The following is a 19,794-nucleotide window of genomic DNA, read 5'->3' as shown; positions in this document are numbered from 1 at the left end:
GAGGTCAGCATGTAGAAGAATGCAAATCAATCCATTCTTATCTCTTTGTACAAAGCTCAAGTCCAAGTGGATAAAGGACTTTCACATAAAACCAGATACACTGAAACTAATAGAAGAGAAGATGGGGAAGACCCTTGAATTCCTAGGCACAGGGGAAAAGTTCCCGATCAAGAATTGACAAATGGGACCTCATAAAATTGCAAATCTTCTGTAAGGCAAAGGACACTGTCAATAAGACAAAATGGTAACCAACAGATTGGGAAAATATCTTTACCAATCCTACATTGGATAGAGGGCTAATATCTAATATATACAAAGAACTTAAGAAATTAGACTCCAGACAACCAAATAAGCCTATTAAGAATGGGGTACAGAGCTAAACAAAGTATTCTCAACTGAGGAAACCCAAATGTCTGAGGAAATGTTCAATATCTTTAGTCATCAAGGCAAATCAAAACAACCCTGAGATTCCACCTCATTCCCTTCAGTAGGGCCAAGATCAAAAACTCAGGTGATAACAGATGCTGGCAAGGAAGTGGAGAAAGAGGAACACTCCTCTATTGTTGGTGGGATTGCTAGCTGGTATAACCACTCTGGAAATCAGTCTGTCATTTCCTGGACATAGCATTACCTGAGAACCCAGCTATACCACTCCTGGGCATATACCCAGAAGATGCTCCAACATATAACAAAGACACATGTTCCACTATGTTCATAGCAGCCTTATTTATAATAGCTAGAAGCTGGAAAGAACCCAGATGTCCTTCAAGAGAGGAATGAATACAGAAAATGTGGTACATTTACACAATGGAGTACTACTCAGCTATTAAAAACAATGAATTTGAGAAATTCTTAGGTAAATGGATGGAACTAGAAAATATCCTGAGTGAGGTAACCCAAACACAAAAGAACATACATGGTATGTACTCACTGATAATTGGATATTAGCCCAAAAGCTCACAATATCCAAGATACAACTCATACTCCACATGAAGCTCATGAACAAGGAAGACCAAAGTATGGGAGCTTTGGCCCTTCTTAGAAGGAGTAACAAAATACTCATGGGAGCAAATATGGAGAAAAAGCATGGGACAGAAACTGGAGGGGCCATCCAGAGTCTGCTCCACCTGAGTATCCATCCCTTGTGCATTCACCAAAGGTAAACACTGATGTGGATGCCAGGAAGTGCATGCTGACAGGAGCCTCATATAGCTGTCTCCTTAGAGGTCTGCCAGAGCCTCAAATATACAGAGGCAGATGCTCATAGATAACCATTGCACTGATCATGGGGTTCTCAATAAAGGAATTAGAGAGAAGACTAAAGGTACTGAAAGGGTTTGCAGCCCCATGGGGAGAGCAACAATACCAACCAAGCAGAGCTCCCAGAGCTCAGGTCTAAACCACCAGCCTGGGAGCACATAAGGAGGGACCCATGACTCCAGCTGTATATTTAGGAGAGGATGGCCTTGTTGGACATAGGTGGGAGAGGAGGTCCTTGGTCCCATGAAGGCTGGATACCCAAGTGTGGGGGAATTTGAGGGTTGGGAGTTAGGAGTGGGTGGGTGAGTGGGGGCACATCCTCATAGAAGCAGGAGTCGAGGAGACAGGATAGGGGGTTCCTGGGTGGGGGGAAATGGGGAAAGAAGATAACATCTGAAATGTAAATAAATTATCTAATAAAATATTTAAAAAAACTGATTATATGAGGCCACTGTCACATTGATACCTAAGCCACACAAAGACTCAACAAAGAAAGACAATTTATACACTAATTTCTCTCATGAACACTGATGCAAATATACTCAATAAAATACTCACACAATAAATCCCTTAAGAATGCATAAAAAATCATCCATGATGATCAAGTAGGCTTCATCCTAGGGATATAGAGATTGCTCATCATATGAAAATAATCAGTATAATACATGATATAAACAAATTGAAAAAACCCACATCATCATCTTGGTAGATGCTGAAAAAGTCATTGACAAAATCCACCACTGCATCATAATAAATGTCTTGGAGAGTTCATGTATACAAGGCCCATATGTAAGTATAATAAAGGCAATATACAGCAAACTGAAAGCCAACATCAAATTAAAATTCAATAAATGAACTAAAATCCGGTACACGACAAGGCTGCCAATATTTTTCGATACAGTATTGAAGTTTTACATAGACATTAAGACATCAAAAGATCAAGGGGATGAAGATGGAAAGGAAGAAGTCAAAGTACCACTTTTTGCAGATGATATACTATATATAAGAGAGCATGAAAATTCTACAAAGGAACTTTTACAGGTGATAAATAACTTTAGTTAAAGTGGCTGGATGCAAAAATATCCCACCTAAATCAAAAGCCCTTCTTTATATAAAAGCTAAATGGGCTGGAAAAGGTAAGGAAAAAGCACCATTATTTTTTAATTTTTTTATTGGATATTATTTATTTACATTTCAGTTGCCATCCCCTTTCCCCCTTTCCCCTCCCTAGAAAAAACCCTATCCCATACCTTTTTCTCCTTTTTGCTTTTATACATTATTTTTAATGTCAACCAAAGGCTTTATAAGTTTGGTAATGCTCAATATCAATCAAAAGAGTAACCTAATACCCAATCTAGATATATCAACTATCTTTGACTGGCAGAGATATATGAACATCTGCCTCCATGTCTGGCCCCCCTCTCTTTTTCTCTCTCATCACCTAGCTCCTCCTCCTCTCTGTACTCCTCCCACCTTAGCTCCTCCTACATATCACCCTTCCTGTTAAAATAAATTTTTTCTTAAAATACAGTGAGAGCATAACTATACCAATTTATGTCAGTAAGGTGCAAGATAGACCTAATACCCAGTCCATCATTTTGTTGACTAAGCAGAACCTCTGTTATCTCTCCTAAATATAAGACTTAGTTTTGAACCAACAACACCCTTCTTAATAGCCACAAATAATATAAAATACCTTGGTGTAGCAGTAGCCAAGCAAATGAAAGACCTGTATGACAAGAATTTCAAATCCTTGAAGAAAGAAATTGAAGAAAAAATTAGAAAATGTAAAGATTTTCCATATTCAAGAATAAGTAGGATTAGCATAGTAAGAATAGCCATTTTACTCAGAGCAATTTACAGATTCAATGCAATTCACATCAATATTCCAACAGAATTGTTTAGAGACTTCAAAAGAACAATACTCAACTTCACATGGAGAAACAAATACCCAAGGTAGCTAACACAATCCTACACAATAAAAAAACTTTTGGAGGTCTCATTATCCCTAATTTCAAGCTGTACTACAGCACGATAGTAATAAAAATCTCATGGATTTGCTACAAAACCATACAGGTTTACCAGTGGAGTAGAATTGGAGATGTAGAAGTAAACACACACACCTATGGACACTTGATTTTTGACAAAGAACCCAAAAGTATATGATGAAAAATAATGATCTTCTACAAAACCATATTTACTGCTCTTATCTGAGAAATTACTAGAAATTGCAATCATGGGAAATATTAAACAAACAAGAGGAGCCATTGGATGATTTATTGCCCAACAACATAATTGGATGCATAGAAATAAGACAAATTTATATTTGTGTTTCCAAAGTATAAACTATATAGGATGATATCACTGTGTGAATTCATGGCACACAAAATTAAGAGAAGTGAGGCATAGGGAAAAGCTTAGAAATTTGTTAGGAAAGTAGATATAGCAGGTCTATGTTTCATAAGCAAATTTATTCCAAAAGAACTGTGAATTCCCTCTTCACCCTTGAAGAAACTGCCTGTTTTAACACTCTATAGTGCTGAGTGATGCATTGGAAACTCATTGATTGTGCAAAGGTTGAAATATTGTAATGTGTACAAGAACTCCTGGACAAGAGCTTTTTCTGCAAGAACTAGTTGGAAATTAGAGCTGCAGTGATGTGGAGAGTTGGAAGACAAATTACTTTATCTTTGGCAAGTTTACCACATCATAGCCATTTTCCCACTTGTGTCTGATTACTAATATCCCGAGGCTACTAAAATCTTATGAAATACAATAACTTAGCAGACCATTAGCCTTCCATCATCAAAAGTCTAGGAATGAAATCAGATAACATGAAGCCTAGAGAAAAGCCTCCCCCATCATACTTTATCACCTCTCTGATGTGCCCACCAATGTATCTTAAACTTCAGTTGATTTATAACTTTTTTGTTGTATAAAACTATAAAATTTTTTGAGACTGTTTGCACATTGGAACATAGAATTTGGGGAACCTAAATTAGTGTTCCATGAGCTATTATCACTTAAATATGACACCAGAATAAACTGTCTCTTATTCTACTTAAGCTGTGATTTTTGCATTATCAGTAAGTTCAAGGCAAAATTATGTTGGGTCATCTCAGCCTCTTTCATAGACTTACTTTGTGTGTGACAGAACATCATTGTGACAGAATAATTGCTTTGGAATCTTGTAACAGACCCTCAGATTCCACCAATATAGATACTAAAAATGTCATCAGATTGTCTGGAGCATGTAACAGGTTTCTCTACTTGGCTGTTTCCGGAATACTGGATACTTCCAACAATGTATTTAAATAGTATCTTAATTTTTGAATTTCTTTGTTCTGTTACTATAAAAAGACATCCTGGAATTGTAACCACATTGTAACATGTGTTCTGGAGGATCTGGCCACTCTACAATAAACTATGTCAAATCTTCTTTGAAGTGAAGGCTGTCTTTTATGCATCATCAGACCTATAGGGAAGCTTTACATACAGGCCCTTCCCAAAATTTAAAAAAGAAATAAGGACATAATAACCATTTTTTTGATATGGTCTTTCTCTCAATGATCAGGGCAATGCATTTAGAATTATGCAAATCCAGAAGGTTCTCTCTCTCTCTCTCTCTCTCTCTCTCTCTCTCTCTCTCTCTCTCCCTCTCCCTCTCCCTCTCCCTCTCCCTCTCCCTCTCCCTCTCCCTCTCCCTCTCCCTCTCCCTCTCCCTCTCCCTCTCCCCCCCTCTGTGTGTGTGTGTGTAATTTTCTATTTTTTCTATCAAGGGAAAATGAAAATGTAGTTTTAAATCTTTTCAAAACTGTTTTGATTTAATGGTCTTCAATAATGTTAAAATTAGCCTGTTAAAGGAAAACATGAATCATGTAATCTCATTTTTTATATTACATAATATTAGTGAAGATGTGAGTACCTATTGATATGTTAGTCTGAGACTTTTTAGTAGATTGTGGATGAAAATTCTGGAAAGGAGGTGTATCAGCAGAGACTGATGGGCAGATTAGAACTACAGTAATGTAGAGAATAGGTCTAGAAGTTAATTATGATATATATATATATATATATATATATATATATATATATATATATTGAATTCGAGAAATTCTTAGGTAAATGAATGGAACTAGAAAATATCATCCTGAGTGAGGTAACCCAATCACAAAAGAACACACATGTTATTTACATACTGATAAGCAGAGATTAGCCCAAAAGTTTCAAACAACAAATATTCAACTAACTGACCACATGAAGGTCATGAAGAAGAAAGAACAAGTGAGGATGCCTAGGTCTTTCTTAGAAGGAGTAACAAAATACCCAAGGGAGCAAATATGTTGTCAAAGTGTGGGACAGAATCTGAAGGAGAGGTTGTATGGAGACCATTCCACCTGGGTATTCATTCCATGTGTAGTCACCAAAAATAGACGCTGATATGGATGACAGGAAGGGAAAGCTGACAGCAGACTGATAAGGCTGTCTCCTTAGAGGTCCCCCAGAGTCTGACATACCCAGAGACAGATACTTGCAGCTAACCATTAATCTGATCAAAGGTTCCCAATGGAGAAGTTAGAGAGTAAACTGAAGGAGCCTTAAGGGTTGGTGGCCCCATGAGGAGAGCAACAATACCAACCAGCCAGGGCTCCCCAGGATCTAAACCACCAGCCTAGGACCACATATGAATGGACACATGACTCCAGCTGTATATGTAGGGGAGGATGGCCTTGTTGGGCATAGGTAGGAGATGAGATCTTTGGTACCTAGAAGGCTGAAAACTGAGTGGGGGGGGGGGAATCTGAGGGTGGGGAGGGGGAGTGAGGTTTAGGTGGGTAAACACCCTCATAGAAGAAGGAGAAGGGGGGATGGGATACGGGGTTCCTGGGTGGTGGCAGGAATGGGGTAAGGGAATAAAATTTGAAATGCAAATATTATATCCAATAAAAGAGGGGGGGGAGTGGTTAGAATCAACATCCTTAATGAAATATCAGCCCTCTTAAAAAAACTATCTTGATACTAAAATTTGTTTTGAGAATTGTATATTGCAGAATGATCAGCCTTGGTGTATCTACTCAACAAGCAAGCTGGGCAGACCTGCTCAAACCTCTGAGGTCCAGGAATTCCATCTGGAGGCAGTGAAGACACAGGATCAGAGGCTTATCAATTTGCTCTTCCCCCCACTCCTCTTCTAATATCTCAATGCCCATAATCAGCTTGAAGAAGCTAATGAAGAGACAGCGCCCCTATTTCCTGGGCTTGGGGACTAAGGTGGTAAATGTTGGGCTGTCTTTCTAGGGAAAATGAGTGGTTTTGTGGGAATAGAGAGGATTAGCTAGGATTTATTGCATAGCCATAACCTATTAGTAGAAATCTGTACAATTATTATCAAAATGAAGATATAAATTCTTAAATGGCACCAATTTACTTTGATTACAAATTTTAAAGTTTTCATTGGCATGAGCTTCTTAATGATATAAGAGTGAGACAAATATTGCTACTCTCATAGGCATTGTACCAGTATAACACATTTAAGAATACAAGGCTTAGACCCAGTCCTTCTTTAACTTTTTTAACTGAATTGAGATCAGAAATCCGCGAATTGACGTGACAAACATTTCTGTATTAATGTTCATTTTGATTAGAGACCTGTCTGCTCCTGACAGCTTCCTATATTGAATTCTAAGAAGAAATTGAGCATCTTTGGAGTTATTCCAGTTGTGGTGAGACAGCCACTAGACAAGAATTGCCTCTTTCCTTCTACAGACAAATTACTGTCCAGAAAAGGACACACTTGCAGAATAGTTGACTGATTATATCTGCATAGACAGAGTAATCAGCCCTTAATAATTCTGCATCACTAAGGTCTGTCAGATGATTCTGGGCCAGAAGGCTGAAGATCAGATGTTCCAACATTTTGTAGTAGAGGGACTGTCCAGGTGTTCAGAGGTCTCTACAAATTGGCTAAGTTTTAGAAGCTATGCATTGTGCTTCCCACAATTATAGTTAACTCAGTCATTCTGGATTTCTGATGGGGTTGAAAACTTATAGTCTCATAGCCAATCCTGGCTATTTACTTTGAGAGAAAAGATTTGAGTGGATGGTCGTCAGCTGACTTTCATCCTAAAGCCAGGGAAAAAGCCAGGTTCAGAACTAAGTGTTTTAGTTAGGAGAGATGACAGAGGTTCTGGTTAGTCAACAGAATGATGGACTGGGTATTAGGACTATCTTGTACCTCACTGGTACAAATTGGCATAATTATGCTCTAATTGTATTTTGAGAGAAAAGTTTCATTTTAACAGGAAGGGTGATATGTAGGAGGAGCTAAGGTGGGAGGCGTACAGAGAGGAAGAGAAGGAGTAAGAAGAGGAGGAGAAGGAGAGGAGAAGCTAGGTGTTGAGAGAGAGAAAGAGGGAGGAGACAGGAAGGCAGATGTTCGTGTATCTCCACCAGTCAAAGATAGTTGATATATCTAGGTTGGGTAGTAGGTTACATCTCTGATTGAGCAATACCAAACTTATAAAGGCTTTGATTAACATTTTTAAAAAATGTATAAGTGCAAAAAGGAAAAGGGGACATGGGATAGGTGTTTTCTAAGGGGGGGAATGGGGAAAGGGGATGTCATCTGAAGTGTAAATAAAATATCCAATAAAAAATGGAAAAAAATAAAGAACTCAAGGAGGTAAACTCCAAAAAAAAAAAAAAAAAAAAGCCAATAAAAATGGGGCATAGAACCGAACTGAAAATTCAAAACAGAGGAATCTCAGATGGCCAAGAAGTACTTTAAAAATGTTCAGAGTCCTTAGTGATCAAAAATGCAAATCAAAATGGCCCTGATATTCTACCCTACACAAATCAGAATGGCTAAGATAAAAAACTCAGGTGACAGCATATATTGATGAGAATTCAGAGAAAGAACATTTCTCCATTGCTGATATGATTGCAAAGTGGTATAAGCACTCTGGAAATCAATCTGCAGGTTTCTCAGAAAATTGGAAACAGATCTATCTGAAGACCCAGGTATACCACTCCTGGGCATATACCCAAAAGATGCCCCTCCATATCACAAAGGCTCATGCTCCACTGTGTTCATAGTGGCCTTATTTGTGATAGCCAAAATCTGGAAACAACACAGATGTCCCACAACATAACAATGGATACAGATAATGTGGTCCATTTACACAATGGAATACTATTCAGTTATTAAGAACGAGGACATCATGAGATTTGCAGGCAAATGGATGGAACCAAAACATATCATCCAGAGTGAGGTATCTCAGACCCAAAATGACATGCACGATATGTACTCAGGAATAAGGAGATATTAGCCAAAGATGTACAGAGTACTCAGGACACAATCCATAGTACTCAAGAAAGTTAACAAGCCAAAAGTCCTGAGTGAGGATGCTTCCATCCTACTTGGGAGGGAGAAGAAAGCAGAAGGCAGATGAAGGCAGAGAACTGGTTGGGAAAGGGGCAGGGGAAAGGGGGAACATGATCAGCTATTTGGTTGGGAGGACCAAGAGTGAAGTTGCAGGGTCCATTAGAATGAATGGAGCTATAAAACCTCGGGAGGTCTGAGGTAGGGTGACCCTCTAGATTGTAACAGATACCAGGGAGGTGAGAGAATTTCAAGACTCACAGGGAGGAAATTTAGACGAAATGTCCAACAGTTGGGAGAAGGAACTTGTAAAATCCACCTCCAGTAGAAAGATAGGGCATCAAGTGGAGGGATGCGGTGGCCATCCAGCAATCAAAAACTGTGATCTAGATTTGTTCCTGTCTAAAAGAACTGCAGGGACAAAATTGGAGATCAGACTGAGGGAAAGAAGGTCCAGTGACTGGCCCAAATTGGGCTCTATTTCAAGGGGAGGCTTCAAGGCCTGTCACTATTACTGATGCTATGATATACTTACAGACAGAAGCCAACATTGCTGTGCTCTGAGAGGCTCAACAAGCAGCGGACTGAGACAAAAACAGATATTTACACTCAACCAGTAGTCTGAAGTCAGAGACTCCTGTGGTTGAGTTAAAGAAGTTGAGGAGGAAGATGACCACATAGGAAGACCAGCAGTCTCAGTAAACCTGGACCCCTGAGATCTCTGAGACACTGAACCACCAACCAGGCAGTATACATTAGCTGGTATGAGGCCCTTGACACATATACAGCTGAAGACTCTCTGTTCTGGCCTTAATGATAGAAGATATACCCAACTCTTGAAAGACTTGTGGCCCCAGGCAATGGGAAAGCTGGATGGTGTTTGGAGGTAGATAGGAGTGTGTAGACATCCTCTTGGATATGGGGAGGAGGAACTGGATGAGGGACTGTGGGAGGGCAAAATGTGGGGGGGAGGATAATGATTGGAGTATAAAAGAATAAAGAAGAAAAAATATTTTCAATGACTTTAAAATTTTGAATATATATTCTTTTGAGATATGAGTCTCTACCTGCAATCCTAGAAATAGTTACCACATTATTTTAAAAAGTAGAAAATAGATTTTTCTACCATACAGTACACCCTAACCACAGTTTTCTCTCCCCTCTCTCCTCTCAGCTCCTCCCTACCTGTTTCACACCCCCTCTATCTTCCATCAGAAAAAAAGCAGGCCTCTAACAGAGAACAACTAAATGTGACAAACCAAGATACAGTAAGATAAGGCCAAGCCCTCATATTGAGGCTGGACAAGGCAACCAAATAAAAGCAAAAGACTCTAGAGAACAGGTAAAAGGTTCAGAGATATTTTTTACTGGTGATTGGTTTGGGAAGGTGCAGTTCACTGTGGGTGATACCAACTCTGGGCAAGTGGTACTGAATTTTATAAAATATGCTGAGCCAGCAGCAAGAAGCAAGCCCATATGAGTCTTGCTTAGTTGACTCAGCTATCACCTCTGACTCTTAAAATCTCTCCTCTCCCTCTACTTCAGACTTTCTTGACTCCTAATGGAGGACCTGATAATGACCTTCAATTTATACGATTTCTCTGCATAATGTCTGGGTATAAGTTCTCAGCATCAGCATTTGCTTCAATCTGCTGATGGAGAAGCTTCTCTGATGACAAGGAACTAATATTTGAGTATAGAAGTTTATCATTTGGACTCATTTCATTTTTTGTAGTGTTTGTTTTGTTTTAGTCCAGTCATGTTTGATTCTATCCCAGGTTTTCAGTGCCTGGCCATCCAAACGGTGTCTGACACAGGTTTCCTTTCAAGTAGTAGACCTCAAATTAATCAAGACCTTTGTTGCCAGTTTTGTGCCACCATTGCACCATCACATCTTGTAGGTAGGAATGACTGTAGTGTTATCCTTATATAGTCCCTGGGAATTTCCACTGTACAAGGTTTCTCGCTCATTCCCAAAATGCCCCACAATTCCAGTTGTCTCTCCCAGTATTCTCTAGCTTCATCCTCCCTGATCCCTCCCATTCTTATCCCTACCTATCCTAAGTTCATCTGCAATATCCATTCTATTTTCAATTCAAGGGAACATTTATGTGCCATTTCTGCTTAAGCCTTCTGTTTTGTTTGTTTGTTTGTTTTCTACCATCTCTGGGCCTCTGGACTGTAGTAGCATGATTATCATTTATTTTATGGCCTCTATTCACTTATAAGGAAGTACATTTGCTTTTTGTTTTGTCTCTCTGGGTCTACATTACCTCACTCAAGATGATTTTTTTCTAGTTGCATCCATTTGACTACACATTTCTGATGTTATTTTTTTATAACAGCCAAGTAATATTTCATAAATGTAGATGTTTTCTTCATCCATTATTTGGGTTGAGGGACATGTAGGTTGTTTCCAGTTTCTGGAAATAATAAATAAAGCTAATATGAGCATAGGTGAATAATTGTCTCTGTGGAAGGATGGCACATTAGTTGAGTATATTCTGAAGGGTGGTATAGCTGTGTCTTGACGTAAATACATTTCCTATTTTTTGAAAAACTGCCTGTCTTAGGGTTTACTGTTTCGATCAGACACCATAACCAAGGCATCTCTTATAAGGACAACATTTAATTGGGGCTAACTTACAGATTCAGAAGTTCAGTCAATTATCATCAAGGCAGGTACATGGCAGTGTCCAGGCAGGCATGTTTCAGAAGGAGCTGAGGGTCCTACATCTTCATCTACATGCTGCTAGTGGAAGACTGACCTACAGGCAGCTAGGATGAGGTTCTCAAAGCCCACACCCACAGTGACACACCTACTCCAACAAGGCCACACCTCCTAATAGTGCCACTCTCTGGGCCAAGCATATACAAACCATCATAGTGCCATATTGACTTCCAAAGTGGCTGTACAAGTTTGTACTCCCACAAAAAAATAGAGGAGTGTAAGTTACCCTTGCTCAACATCCTTACCAGCATGAGCTGTTACTTGTAGTTTCCATCTTTGCCATTCTGACAGGTTTATGAAGGAATCTCAGAGTAATTTTGAACATGTCTTTAAATGCTTCTCAGTCATGAGATTTCTCTCTTGAGAATTCCGTTTATATCTGTACCCCATTTTAAAACAGCATGATTTGGTTTGTTGATGTCTAGCTTGGATAAGGATTTGAATATCTAATTGATATTTTCAAAGAACAAGTGCTTTGATGTTTTTATTGTTCTCTTTGTTTCTCTTTTATTAATTTAAGGTCTCAGTTTGATTATTTCTTGCCTTCTGGTTCTCTTAGGTGTCAGGAGCTATTTGCTGTTTCTCTGAAGTGGAGAAAAAAGAGATAAAATGTCTGCCTGCCAGGCAGAGTCAAAGCAGGTCAGGGCCTGTTGGTAGATTTCCTGGACTTCTGAGGCATGGAACACTAAGAGGAGGTATACCTGAGTCTCAAGGCTAAAGGCTGAAGATTCTATTGACATTGGCAGAAGGAAAAGGGAGTTTTTTGGGGGGATGGAACAAATGTCTTATATACATTTTAGCAAATTTATTTCTGTTAGCTTGTGGCTTTTCTAACTAGGGTGCTGTAGTATAAGAAGGGTATGAGAAATACACTCAAGGCTGGCTGGTATTCACCAATGGTCCTCCCATCCCTGTCTCTTGACTCTTTATTCTATCTTATCTATAATAATTCTCACTCCCCCCTCAGAGTACAGTTCAACTTCATACTGACAGTGCCTTTACATTTCAGATTTTATCCCCTCCCCCATTCCCCACAAACCAGGAAGCCTCTATCCCATCCCCCCTCCTGCTTTCACAAGGGTATGCCCGCACTCCCCCCTACTCCCCCTCCCTACCCTTGAATTCCTCCCTGCTCAGTGTTTAGCCTTCATGGGACCAAGGATCTCCTCTCCCACTCATGCCTGACAAGGCCATCCTCCACTAAGTATATAGCTAGGGTCATGGGTACCTCCCTATTTGCTCCCAAGCTGGTGGTTTGGACCCTGGGGAGATCTGGTTGGTTGGCACTGTTGCTTTCCTCTTGGGGCCACTGATCCTTTCAGCTCCTTCAGTCCTCTAACTTCTCCATTGGGAACCCTAGATCAGATCAATGGTTAGCTGTGGGCATCCGCCTCTGGATATTTCAGACTCTGGCAGACCTCCAAGGAGACAGCTACATCAGGCTCTTGTCAGCATGCACTTCCTGACATCCATATTAGCCTCTATCATTGGTGACTGCACATGGGACAGATACTAAGGTAGAATGGTCTCCAGACGGCCCCTCCTTGAGTTTCTGCCACACACTTTGTCTCCATATTTGCTTTCTTGAGCATTCTGTCACTCCTTCCAAGTAGGACCCAGGCATCCACACTTGGTCTTCCTTCTTCATGAGCTTCATGTGGTCTGTGAGTTGAATCTTGGCTATTTCAAGATTTTGGGCTAATATCCGCTTATCAGTGAGTAAATACCATGTGTGTTCTTTTGTGATTGAGTTACCTCACTCAGGATGATATTTTCTAATTCCATCCATTTACCTAAGAACTTCTCGAATTCATTATTTTTAATAGCTGAGTAATACTCCATTGTGTAAATGTACCACATTTTTTATCCATTCCTCTGTTGAAGGACATCTGGGTTCTTTCCAGCTTCTGGCTATTATAAATAAGGCTACTATGAACATAGTGGAGCATATGACCTTGTTATATGTTGGAGCATCTTCTGGGTATATGCCCAGGAGTAGTATAGCTGGGTCCTCAGGCAGTGCTATGTCCAATTCTGAGGAACCACCAGACTGATTTCCAGAGTGGTTGTACCAGCTTGCAATCTCACCAACAATGGAAGAGTGTTCTTCTTTCTCCACATCCTCACCAGCATCTACCATCACCTGAGTTTTAGATCTTAGCCATTCTGACTGGTGTGAGGTGGTATCTCAGAGTTGTTTTGATTTGCATTTCTGTGATGACTAAGGATGTTGAGCATTTCTTAAGGTGCTTCTAGGCCATTCGAACTTCCTCAGTTGAGAATTCTTTGTTTAGCTGTGTACCCCATTTTAAAATAGGGTTATTTGTTTGTCTGGAGTATAATTTTTTGAGTTCTTTGTATATATTGGATATTAGCCCTGTATCAGATGTAGGATTGGTAATGATCTTTTCCCAATCTGCTGGTCGCTGTTTTGTCTTATTGACAGTGTCCTTTGCCTTCCAGAATCTTTGCAATTTTATGAGGTCCCATTTGGCAATTCTTGATCTTAGAGCACAAGCCATTGGTGCTCTATTCAGGAACTTTTCCTCTCTATGCCTAGGTATTCAAGGGTCTTCCCCACCTTCTCTTCTATTAGTTTCAGTGTATCTTGTCTTCACCCTCATCTATACCTATTATTCTTAGGTGTGTTTTTCTCATTGTGTCCTGCATTTCCTGGAAGTTTTTCATTAGGAGCTTTTTGCATTTTGCATTTTCTTTGACCGTTGTGTCAGTGTTGTCCATGGTATCTTCTGTGCATGAGATTTGCTCTTCTATCTCTTGTATTCTGTTGGTGATGCTTGTGTCTATGACTCCTGATCTTTTTCCTAGGTTTTCTATCTCCAGGGTAGTCTCCCTTGAGATTTCTTTATTGTTTCTACTTCCATTTTTAGATCCTTGACTGTTATGTTTAATTCCTTCACCTGTTTGATTGTGGGGTTTTTTTTTTTTTTTTTTTTGCAATTCTTTAAGAGCTTCTACCTGTTTACCTGTGTTCTCCTCAAATTCCTTGAGAATGTTATTTATGTCCTTTTTAAAGTCCTCTATCATCATCATGAGAAGTGATTTTAATTCTGAATCCTGCTTTTCTGGTGTGATGTGGTGTTCAGGGCTTGCTATGGTGGGAAAACTGGGTTCTGATGATGCCAAGTAACTTTGGTTTCTGTTGTTTTCATTCTTGTGCTTGCCTTTCAGCATTTGGTTAACTCTAGTGCTACCTACAATCACTGTCTGTGACAAAGCCTGCCTTTCCAGTTATCTTGCTTGTGTCAGAACTCCTCAGGGTCCAGATATCTCTGTGATCCTGAGCTCTATCTGCTCTGGGTACAGTGGTTCCTTTAGAATATCTCAGGATATGGTGTCTTTATGGTAGCAGACCAGTTAGGTGTTTGCTGCTCTGAATGTCATTGCTCCTCTAGGATGCTTTCTGTCATTTTCTGCTCCATTTCTGTCCCCAAATTTCCTTTAGACTGGAACAATTCTGGGTCAAAAATTTTCAAGATGGGTGTGTGGTCTCCTGCTTCAACTGAGGGCCATGTCCATCTACTGGAGGTGGTGTCTTCAGGTTGCAATTCCCCACTGTTGGGAATTTGGTTAATGTCATCATCATTGAGTTCTATTAACCTCTCCCATCCCAGGTGATAAATGACTATTTCTTCAACTTAAAATTACTAAAGATTATTCAACATTCTTATACATATTTGTTTTATATTCTATGACTTAGTATTTAATAACTAAAAATTTCTTTATATGTAACAATCATTTACTTTATTTATGTGAGGAAAAACAGATGCAGAGTTGATAATATGTGCTTCGGATGAAAATACAAAATGTGGTTAATTGTGATTTGACATTTCCTTTAGCATTCATGTGAACTTAATACCATTTACTTACAAGCTAATGATCAAAAGAAACACAAAATTGGCATAAAATGCAGATTATTCATCATTTAGATTGTTTAAATAATTACATCAAGGAAACCAAATTTATTAATGTAGAAAAAATACTAAAAGCTATCCTGTGAAGCACACTCAAATTCCTAAGGTTCATTTTCATTTTTAAAATTCATTATTTCAACATTTCATATATCTATACAATGTATTCCTGTCAGATTCACTCCTCATTCTCCATAACCAGCTCCTCTGAGAATCTCATAATATATTTCTTGTAACATCATCTCTTCCTTTTATAATTACTTATTTTATGTTTTTATTTCAGATTTATTTTATTATAGTTATGGGTTTAAATTCTGTGATTATGTGCATATGTATGTGTGCATCCAAAGAGGACATAAAGAAGATTTGGATTTCCTGGACCCCATTGATTCCAATTCATGCTGCCAGTGTACCCATATGCCCATGGATGCACTCCACCATGGTATGGAATTCATACCACTGTGTACACTCCTAAAAAATTGATTCTCCTTTCCCAGTAGAAATGTGTATGTGTGTGAGTGTGTTTAGGTTTGTTTATAATATATTAATATCAGTTAATAAAATATGAACAAAGTATTAATACACACAAATATAAACACTTAATTTTTTAGTTTAAGTATAATATATTTAACCATCTTTTTTCTCTAGCAAAACTCTTTACATATTCTCACCTGCCTATCTGTTCTTACAACTTATTTGTATTAAAAATAATTTTTATAAGTTAATACCTACATCATTTAATTGTCCTTCCAGAAACCAATAAGATAAAATAATAGGTGTAGAATGTCCCTTTTTAGGTTTTTTATTATTTCAGTCTTTGAGACCCTGAAAATTACATGTGCTATTATCACTGGCTTTTTCTGATCACTGGTAATATGTGGTAAAATCTCATTACTAAAGATGTCATACAATTTGGTCCTGGGTATATGGGAAACAAGCATGTTGCCTACATGAAAGTTTAGTGTGTGATAGCCTCCACGTGGAGAAACTGCCCTTTGTTGAGGTTAAAGAAGAATCTCAATAGTTTTAACTAACTGTGAATGTTATTAGGTATAAAACTTTTGGTTCTGGTAGGATATTTCATATTTAAAGCAGTACTATCCGATATTATGAAAGTAACCAATGGTTCTTGATTTGGATATAAAGCTTGAGTTGTGGGCATAGATATTCTAAATTTGGGGAAAACAAAATACTTGTTGCTGTGGAGTTCACTGACTCTAAGGGATCACTTATAACTATTATTTTGAAAAATTCACACAGATTTGCTTTCACTTTCTAGTATTTATTTCCATATGTGCAAATAGCTCAGTTCTCACACATATTCAGAAAAGCTTAATTTTGGAAGTAAATGGAGTTTTATAAAGAGAATCACAGCTTCACCATTACACTTGGTGAACTTCTGTTGGATTCTCTGTTCAAGATGGGACTGATTAATCACATTGTTTTTTCCAGCGCTCATGGAACTTCATGCATGAGGTGGTAATAAAACTGTAAGTGTCAGAAGTCAGTCAGGACAAGTAGCGAACAATTACTTCTGGACATCACAGTCAAGTTGCACTTAGACAGATACCGCAGAACTAGTTTTCTGTAGATCTAGTCCATCAACATTTCAGCCTGTGTAATCAAAGTAGTTCAGAAATCCCCAGTGCTAGCTATTGGCATCTGTGTAATCTGAAGATGAATCAACTTTTTAGGGTTGTAGTCCCTGAGAGTTTGACCACAGGACATGTGTTAATGCCAATGTGCATATCTCTGCACTGTTTTAATTCTAAAATTTAAAAACTACAAAAGAAGATGACCTGAAATGGTAATGGGCCAAGATGAATACTTTTGAGAAGGGTTAAAGGAGATATAGTTATAGCTATCATAAGATTTCATTGCATACATGTGTGTAATTTTCCAAAATTACTTCAATTTAAAGCACATATAGTAGAAGACTTGAGAATTGTTCCAAACATTATGGGCACCTGCTGCTTTTGCAGAGATCCATGATTGGGTTCCTAGCACCGGAACTGTAGTTCACAACCATATGGATCTTCAGTTCCAGGAATTTTGACACCCCATTCTGGCCTTCATGATCAAAAAATAGGTATGTGTCTCACAAAAATACAAGCTGAGAAAATGTTCATAGGCATATATAATCAAAGTAATAGTAAATAAAAATTTAAATATATAACTTGTGACAACAGTGCAAGTAGTACATTATTTCATTTCATTGTAGCTTATATCACTTCTGATAAATGTCACCTACCATTAACGTATAATGGTGCTCATGAGAGGCAGGATACAGTGGAGAATGAACTTCAAATACCAGTTTCATGGGAGTATGATAATCTTACTTATTCTTGTATATTATACACCCTAAAAATCCAGAGAATTTTCTCTGTATCTCAAAATCTCAAAGACAAATTGTAAAATATATTTTTACCACAGGAAATGGCTAATGTTTGAAGAGATATTTATGTTCTGATAGACTCAAGCATAATGCATGAGATGTATACATGCATCATGACATTTGGATTTCCTTAAATAAAATTAAGTTTAGGCATTTGTTAATTACCTCAAATTTGTTAGAGCAAATGTAAGTAAAATGTAAGTAAAATCTTAAATTGCCATAAGGCAGGCTTAGGTGGCACAGACAATTAATCTCAACATTTGGAAGACCTGGGCAGGCAGATTTCTGAGTTCAAGTCCAGCCATGTCTACAAAGCTAATTCCAGGAAAGCCAGGGCTGCTATACAAAGAAACCCTGGCATGAAAATGCACCCAAAATGCCTTTTAAAATCAGAGTCAGCTACGAAAAACAAGAAATAGAATATATAATATTTTATTTTTTTGCATAATTTAAAAATTTAGATAATTTTGCCATGCACCAGAGTCCTGTTAAAGGGCATAGCTGCTGAAAGCAAATGTAACAACAGATTTCAGTTTTATAATTGCTTTATTTCAATGTTATATAGACAATAAAGTTGAGAAGAAATACTACTAATAATATTAAAAAAATACCCAACTCTGGTAAATTTTATCAACTGAATCACTATATAATGGTAATATGTAAATTCAGCGTTTTGCAATATGTCTGTTAATATAATCTTGAGAATGCCATTATGTGAGTGCTTGATTATTGAATTTTTCTTGGTATTAAAATGGTGAGAATATAAATCTAGGTAGAAAAAGATAACATGTAAATTTTTAAAAAGGGGGTTTAATAAAAATAAATTGTTATCAAATAGCTATAATTTAAAAATGAGCAATAAAATTAATGAATAAAATTGTTTGAAAAATGTTGCTTAGACTAGGTATATGGCTTATTTTTCCTCAGATTTTATCCATGTTGGCTATCTGTTAATCTTTTGCTAACAAAAATGCAATTTGCCATAGAAAATAATATATACATTGCAGAAAATATATTTTTGCAATATCACAAAATAGTAGTTATGACAGAAGCAATAAAACCATGCTATGTATATAAAAAAATACAGTTTGAAATAACATCACATCACAAGATTGTAGCTTATTTCCCAAACTCAAACTGAATCTAGGAAAGTTGATTTTGCATCACTATTGTGATTTTGAAATTCTTTACAGTTAGGAGTAATGAAGTGTATTGTGATCTACACGAGTGACTTGCTACTATGTATTATGCAATTGCAGTACTAGTACAAAATTTGTTGTAGTAACCAAGAACTCTCTGGTTGGATTTGACATGCATGCAAGAAATAGAACTTATACATGACCTGTCTGATGGGCAAAGAAAGAAGCTGAGTAGATATACCATGGGCCTAGGAGAATATCAAATATTATTTATTTGCTAAAGGGAACCAGCCATAAAATGATTCCTAAAGACATTGTGCTATGCCCTTAGATCAATGACTCAATTAGACATCAAGAGAAAAAGCTTCCTTTTGTATTAGATGAAGATTAATACAGTGAGAATGAACAATGTTCAGTGTGAGAGAATCTTTGAAACATTACTCCTAAATAGGAACTACTTGCAAGAGGAATTAGAAAGACTTTTAAAGCCAGAAAGACCTACAGGACTGATACACATATGAAGTCACAGATACTGTAGCAGCATGCACATGGTCTGAACAAGTTCAAGTAAGATTGGATCTCAGGACAAGGAGGAGGAAATGGATACAACTTTTCATCCTGAACTAAGAAACTATCTTCAACTGACAACTGCTTTTAAAGAAAAATTTAAGTGTCTCTGGTTGAATCTCACTGCCTATATAAAGTACACATATTGATAAACCCTATGGCCAGATGTAGAAGCCCAACAAAAATCAAACTCAATACTATTTTTTGCTTAGTTCAGGCATTTTTATTTTTACTTGTTTTTATTTAGAAAGGAGGAGGGTTTTTTATTTTGTTTGTTTGTTGGTTGCATCATTGGTTGGTTGGTTTCTTTGCATGTATAGTACAGTTTCTTATTCTGTGTTTTATGTTTTATGGGCTTTTGTGTAGATGCAGGTATGTGTGCATGTGTG

The sequence above is a fragment of the Arvicanthis niloticus genome, chromosome X (assembly GCF_011762505.2).
Source record: "Arvicanthis niloticus isolate mArvNil1 chromosome X, mArvNil1.pat.X, whole genome shotgun sequence".
Classification (NCBI taxonomy): domain Eukaryota; kingdom Metazoa; phylum Chordata; class Mammalia; order Rodentia; family Muridae; genus Arvicanthis; species Arvicanthis niloticus.
The sequence above is the reverse complement of the archived record's forward strand: the minus strand, read 5'-3'. Positions refer to the sequence as shown.